Source organism: Lolium perenne, chromosome 7, assembly GCF_019359855.2.
Source record: "Lolium perenne isolate Kyuss_39 chromosome 7, Kyuss_2.0, whole genome shotgun sequence".
NCBI classification, from domain to species: Eukaryota; Viridiplantae; Streptophyta; class Magnoliopsida; order Poales; family Poaceae; genus Lolium; species Lolium perenne.
Genome location: NC_067250.2, coordinates 170,250,201 through 170,257,663, shown reverse-complemented (window position 1 = coordinate 170,257,663; position 7,463 = coordinate 170,250,201). Strand labels below are relative to the sequence as shown.

The window sequence follows — 7,463 nt, the reverse complement described above, 5'->3', positions numbered from 1 at the left end:
ATGGTAGCTGTTTGCCTAATCAAATCTTGCCACGTTTCTGATTTTTACCATACATGACGATGGATATTGTAGATGGGCAAGACGTTACATGTGTACGCGTGTCCACCGTCTAGAAACCGACCGAAGGGTAAACTTCTAGAGGCTCCACCGTCCACCAGCACCGACCGAAGCGACAAGAGTTGGGTAGAAAGAAAAAAAAATCGTACAATATCGTCGGCCCGTCCGTTCGCCGCCACGGCCATGAGGCGATGCGTCGCCCGGCTGCACCCGGAGGAGCAGCGCCAGCGATGTCGCCACACATCGGAGGGAGCCAGATCTTCCCATCACCGCCGCCTACATCCCCATCGCCGCATCGCCACCACCCGCACCCTCCCTCGGGTTCAGCTCCCTCCTCTCCCTCCTTGGGCGGCTAGCGACCTGAAGAAGAAGTTGGCGTCCTCATCTCCTTCATGAGGCGGCTGGTCACGCGGACGAGCACCTCGCCCTCGAGGTGGTTGCCAATGCGGTGGAGGATCTCGGCATCCTTCTTTCCCTCCAGGTCAATTTGACGTATTACATCATCTTCTCCCTGGTGATCTCTCTCTCCCTCTCTGTCTCTAATGCAGCGGTGATGACGACGTGCAGGACGACTGGACGAGAGAAGTTGTATCTCGCTGGCGGTCCACAGCACACCGTGTCGGCCAGGTCGGTGTTCCCGTACCCTTCCGCGGTAGCCAGGGTGAAGGAAATCAGACTCTCACTGCCCACATACGGCCTTCTCAAGTAAGCGAACAGCCAACCTCCTGCTCATCGCTCCTCCACCTCATATTGCAAGCTTTCTTTTCTTTCTGTTTGTTATTTGGTTCCTGACGAAATTGTTTCTGTATGCAGGTTAGATTTGTTTCAGAGGTCAGGGTGAGGAGTGGATGCATCGCTTGGCGCGATTCCCATCTCTCCGAATTCATATGGATGCATATATGCATATTATAAGCCTGCACTATCCCTCGCTGCTGTTTGCGTTTCGTTGCTCCTTCTCCTCATGAAGGCATCTGTTGTTGTTATTGCTGTGGTGGTACATAGGTGACATGTCATATTCTTTCACCCGTGCTTAACTAGAGAACCAAAACAACCAACTGCTTGGTATGCAAATAAAGAATTGCCAGGTTAACTAAGAAATTATGTTTCTATTTTTTCTAACTAGATTTCATTAGCTTAGTCTGTACCTATATACATTTTAATTTTTCCTAGAAGTATTTTGCTCCTTAATTGGACCATGGTATGATCAATCTACACCAGAATAAATTTTGTTTGTTTGCTCTTTTGTATGCCAGCAGTGATTGCACAAAAGTTCCTCTAGGAAACTGACTGTTCATTCCAAAACTTGGTTGATTAAGTAAATATGTTGATCCCTTAGCTTAACATCGTTTTCATTATTAATGTCCGTACCAGGTAGTCATGCTTGAAATGCACAATGATTTAACATGTGATACTCATGTGCCTTTATTCTGGTGTAGTTCCAACAGACAACCTAGGTGATGGAAGCAGAATGTACCCATGAGGAGTGTCAAAAGTGTTCCGTAATATATTCAGGTTAGTTCCATGCTCTTCTGTACTTTCTAGCTATTTCGTTGCTTAGACAGATTCAGTTTCTTAGCATTTATGGTGTTACATGTTTCAGTCAAGTCGATCAAATTCTCATGTCATTTTCTCCTTCTGAAAATCTAGCTTCTGGCTGTTCTTCTTAAGCTATCATTTTCTTTTGCATGGGAAAACTTTGCAACCTTCAAGCACCTTATTTATCGTCTGGTTCCTCTTACCTTGCAGATGTTACTCTCCCGAGTGTCGCTACCAGCAGCAGAGAAGATTGTAAAAAAAAGATGAGTGCAGGCTTAAGAGTGGTCAGCGCTTCATAAAAAACTGACATGCATTTTGTTCGCATCAGAATTTAGTTATGTTACCAACTCTTATTCTTCAGTTTATCATCTTCCACTAAATGCCATTCTGTTCATGACTTTTATAGTAAGGATTGTCTATGATTTGGCAAAATACAAGCTCTCTTTAAAATGATATCATTATATGGCATATGGCCAGCTGTCTGGTTATGTTTTACTATGCTTACTTATATAAGTATTTGGATCATGCGCCTCTTTAGGAACTTATCTCATTCACAATGTTGAGTTTGGTAGCACAAAAAATAGAATTTTGAGGTGAGCCTACAAGAAACATTGGAAATAGAAATTAGTGTATTTTCTTTCTCTACTTATTCTTGATAAGTTACATGTTAGCCATGTCGATGATCTCACAAAGGGAGAGATGTAAAAAAATGGCACCATATTAAACCCTTTCTGATTATACATGTATGTTCTGTGCAATTTATTTTGATCCTTTAGTTAAGAGAGTGTGATGTTATGGTCCTACAAATGATAGATGAAATGGTGGCTTAATAAATCTTTCCTCAAACATGTAGGTGCATAGGGGCACTATGAAGTGTTCTTAACCATAAATGAAACATGTCTTTTAGCATATGGAAGGGCAACATGCATGATTATATATGAATGGGGTTGCAGGCTCTATCTCAGTGTGGTCATTATCAGTGGAGGTAGTGTTGTCATTATCAGTGGAGATAACTCCACCATTCACTTAAATACGCTAGCTCTTCTCTCTGAATTATTTTCCAAGGATTTTTTTAATATTCACTTTACCAATGAAGATCCACACTTAAAAACTCACAGGTATGTAACTGTGAGCATGCTATTTATTTCAACTTAATGTTCTTACTCTCAGCTAGATTTACAAATTGAAGCTGGAGCCTTAAGCAAAACTCACTTTAGTTATATTTAGGTGGAGCCTTTGTTGGTGAGATTGCAGATTGTTTGTTGAATTGCTTCTTGGGGTAAGCCAAAGTGCAGATGTTTCTATCCATGTTTCAAGTGGAAAATCTGATGAAGATGCTTTGAAGGGAAGTCATGTATGCTTTGCTTGCTTAACCTGCAAACCCGAAAGATAAATTGCTTCGACATGGTGATGTATAAAGTTAGCTTCTGCTCCAATAGCAAATGATCGGCCTATGGATACCATGGAGAGGCAAGTGTGCGATGCCCTTTTCTACTTCGGGAGTTCTGGATAGGCATTTATATTTTCCTCCTCAAGATAAATGAAAAAAGATAATGGTCCTTCAAATTCTTCCTATTATTTTTCGAGAACATATTTATGGCAATGTTGTATGTTTTAGAAATATTTGAAATTCAGTGGACAACTTGAATACAGGTTCAAGTTGTGATCTGCTGGAACCAGGTGAAAGCTGATTTTTCTTCTTATATTAAGTAGAACTGAATATTTTTCTGTGTTTATCTTTCAGTTGACAAACCTGACGAAGGTTTTTGTATTCGGAATGTTTTTTGTTCAGATGATTCATATATGTACCTAAGCTGTTTCCCCGCTGTTTCAGCATGTTACTGTGGTTCTGCTGCACATGAATATGAAGCTTTTTAATTCTACGGTCTCTCCTGAAGAGCGGCAGGATCTAGCGGTGTTTGCACAGTGGGTTCTCAATGAACGGAATTGTACTAATGACTCCAAAAGGGGGGAAGCTACCCCTTCTTAGATTTTATACCACCTAATATGATATTGTAACCTGATTCTCGCCATGTTTCTACTATTGTTAATGCAATATATGATTAATTTTCTGGAAACTATTCCGATCCATCTTATCTGGCACAGCGTGCTATAGGTTATCCTACTAATAATGTAGCCAATGCCATAAATGGTGTGGTTTTCTCTAGAAATTGACAAGATATATGCTTAATGGAGATTAAGTACTGTACCATTGTATTTGAGATTTTGAATGATCTTCTATGACATCTTCCTTGATGGAGATTCAGCACTGTACTGTATTTGAGATTCTGAACCATCTGCTTGCTACCGTTCAAATAACGTTTTCCTTTCCTAGAAGGTGATCTGATTCTAACTTTGACCTCAAGCTGCTCCCTCCCTTGACCGGTGAATTGTTATTCATATAGGGTTCACAAGTACTCCCTCCGGTCGATTTTAATCGGCGCGGGGTGGAGCAACGTCAATTAAAAGCGACCAGAGGTAGTAATTTGTTCAACTATAATACAGTAGCCAGTGCATGAGACAGAGATAAGGCATCACTGCATCAGGTAGCTATATTGACAACAAGTTAAGAATTTATTTCTTCAGGAATCATTGCTTAATTTTCTCACAAACGTCTTGCTGCAGCTACAGTTTTTGTGTGCCGTACAGACGAATTAAAGGGACCGTGTTTCAAAGTATCACTCCACTGTGTTCAACTACAGGCTGATTTCAAGATGGTTTTTGCCTGCAACAGGACAGGTAATGTACTAACTTCAGTAGCAGAGGGCTCAAAACTTTCCAATTAATTTTCCGAATAGCTTATGTCATGTTCTCTAGCTCAGTGGATTATAGCACAAACTTGCTATTTTCAGGCCAAGCACTATATCAGATCTGTTAGAAAATAGAGCGCCCTGTCGGAACATTATGTGGTCATGTATTGGTTCAGGCAAACTAATTACTAAAATGGTGCCATCTACAAAGTCTGCATCGCTTTTTCGAGTAAGCTGTTTTGTATAATAGGGATTTGTTGTCGGTACTTTATAGAGTACAGCGCGTGCCACATTTATCCTCCTATTGGAGCTGCCAAATGGAGTTAACTTCTTTTTAGAAAAGATCTATGCTTTCAGTATGTATACACTGCATGCTTACTGAATTAATGCTGTTTTATGTCCTTCCTTTTCAGGATCTTTTTCAGCTCCACCAACCTAGATAGGTGCTTATCCTTCCGCTCTATGCCAGTGCCTTATGCTGAAGCCTTTTGTTATAACAGTACAGCAGTGGTGAGGTTTTTTTTTATTGCCAGAGCTAAAATTGCAGTCTCTTATATTGATAGTTAGTTCTAAAGCGTTTGTGCAGCCGGTAGTCGGAACTGGAGTCTTTTGGAATGACACGTTGTTTCTGTACACATGTGTGCTCTGCAATCAGTCTGTGTTTCTCCACCATCTCCTGTTTAAACCGTACCCCAACTCTTTATACTGGCTTACTACATAACAAAAGCTGTGGTACCATGGTTAATCTAACTATATCACTAATGATGTTGTCTACCTTCATTGTTCAAGATTTTCATCTATACTACCAACATTTTTAGCTCCCTATTGGACAAGAAACGAACAGCTGGCGATTTGTAGATGCCGAGATGAGAGAGAGAAACAATGGAGATACTTCTTACAATTTGTGTGGTTTCTAGATGAAGAATGATAAACAAAATACAGGAAGAAATTTGAAGTTCAATTCATGCGTGGAATCATGGCACAATCTAACAACGAGGGATCTATTTCTTACTGCCAAGAAGAATCAGCTGAAAACGTCAAAAGAACGAGCCAGTGTGTTTCACAGGAGCTTTCCCTCTAATTTCTCCCCTTTCATGGAGGGAGAGGATAAAGAGGAGAACACACTTTTGTTAGTCCTACCAACAAAGGAAATAAAACAGAAGAAGAACACTCAGCTCTTAGATAGAACTATGTGTTTGTATGATAACAGGGTAGTGGCACGGTGGCAGCCCATGCACATTAAAACATTAAAGGGGTATATGCCTAGCGACTCATGTTATCCTCTCGCAATGTTAGGATGACCAAATCTTGCAACTCTAAATGGATGACTGGAGATTGCACCTGCAAGCATGCTCTCGACATCAAACTGGAGCGTTGGCGGCACGTCTGAAGAAGCTGTGGCACCCCTTTCCCTCCCCCCTTGGACTTGGCCTTGACAGTTTACGGGGCGGCGACCTGAAGGGAGCAAGCAGGTTCACCCCGTCGGTGGGCGGCGTGGGGAGTAGGGAGTAGATGAGGGTGCGATCGGAGGAGGCCCTGAGCTTGCCGACCACCAGCCCCACCTGCACGCATGAAGAAACGGTCAAATCAAGCATCTACCTCCGCGGCGATGGTGGTCTGCTTCCGCTTGAGATGCGATAAGAAGAGCACAAGGAGGGAGGGAGGGAACAGTGGAAATGACGAAGAACCACTGTATGCGGCAAAGTTGATGGCCGCCTCCTCTGCATATGCACATCCCAATAAAAGCGAAGCATCCTAGCCTAGCCCCGCTTGCCCTATGTGCTCCGCTGCCTCGGATCCCGAGACGTCCAAGGCGGGGGCCATTACTAATTGCTTCTCCAGTCCGTGCTCGACGACTCACCGATCGTCGAATCTAAAAGGGACAGACGAGATTTCGATGAGCACTCCGTTCTTCCTCTTATCCCAAAACAACTCCGGCTATCGCTCATACGGATCCTACCGCAAAAAATCATCGTCCAAGAAGAACAAGGGGGAGGTAATAGAAGCTTCGTTTGCATTGTTTTTCACTGAGGAAAGATAAATTCCACGTACTGGCTCACTGACTAGGCTCCGTAGAATTCCGTGTTTCAGACAACCACAGCCCAGCAGCAACGCTATGTTGCAGTCTGAATCGGCCTAAACAAAAATGATTCTATGTGGAGCCTTCTACAATAAAAATTTCCTCCCACCCGGTAGACAGCACGGGCACGGCGTGCGCCGCGCCGCCCACTTCCTAGTCAAGCTAAGAGACAAGTCGTTCTCGAGCCACTTAGGTCGAGTTACGTAAGGCGCTCAACTCGGCTTAATTCATTTTCGGGTCGATCTCTCGAGCCACTCGTAAGTCTCAAGCTTTTCTTGCAACCCTACTGCAGTAAGAGATGTTAGATGTATATATCTGTATATTGTAGTTTCCCCATATGTTAGGGGGCTTCCTGCATATTTCCACCTGTACATGTACTATATATTGTGGCCTTTGGCCCCCTGGTAATACAACACGCATATTCCTCTAACATGGTATCAGAGCAAAATAATTGATCCTCTAGTCTATTACGTGTTCCGGCCGCGCCGCCCGATCTTCTCCGTCAGCTCTTCCGATCGATCGCCCGATCTGCTCAACTGCTCTCCCGCCTGGCCGTCCTCGTCTCCCGCCTGGCCGTCCCCGCCCGCCCCGCTGCTCTGGCCGTCCTCGTCTCCCGCCTGGCCGGCTCGTCTCCCGCCTGGCTACCGGCCCCGCGCGTGCTCCCGGTCACGCGCGTGGCCATCTCCCTGCTGCAATCTCCCTGGATCGATCTGTCTCCCTGCTGCAATCTCCCTGGCCGCGTGTGTGCCAACTAGATCGATCTGATTTCTGCCTCGTGAGATTGAGTTCTGGCTGCTGATTTCCCTGCCCCCGCTCCCTGCTCTCCAATCGGCCCGCGCGTGCTGCTGAGATCGATCTCGTTCCGTGTGGCGTTGACTTCCAGCTGAGAAAAAAAAAAGCAAAAAAAAAAAAAAAGAGCTATGTCTTCCGCTGATCCCGCCCCTTCTTTGGGCCCACCTTCGGTACTTGGTATTTGTCCGCTGTCTCCGTGTATGACGGCTAGTCATTCTTCGTCGCCGTTTGCGGCCTCTCCCCGCGGC

General features: G+C 44.2%; 1 long non-coding RNA gene across 1 annotated transcript; it reads left to right on the top strand.

The window, feature by feature from the left end:
• The first annotated feature begins 618 nt into the window (after nt 1–618).
• Nucleotides 619–5,046, top strand: LOC127301035 (uncharacterized). The gene is made up of 5 exons (XR_011748490.1): nt 619–1,569; nt 1,804–4,139; nt 4,219–4,332; nt 4,446–4,572; nt 4,757–5,046. It is a non-coding gene; the product is annotated as an uncharacterized lncRNA (long non-coding RNA).
• The last annotated feature ends 2,417 nt before the right edge of the window (nt 5,047–7,463 follow it).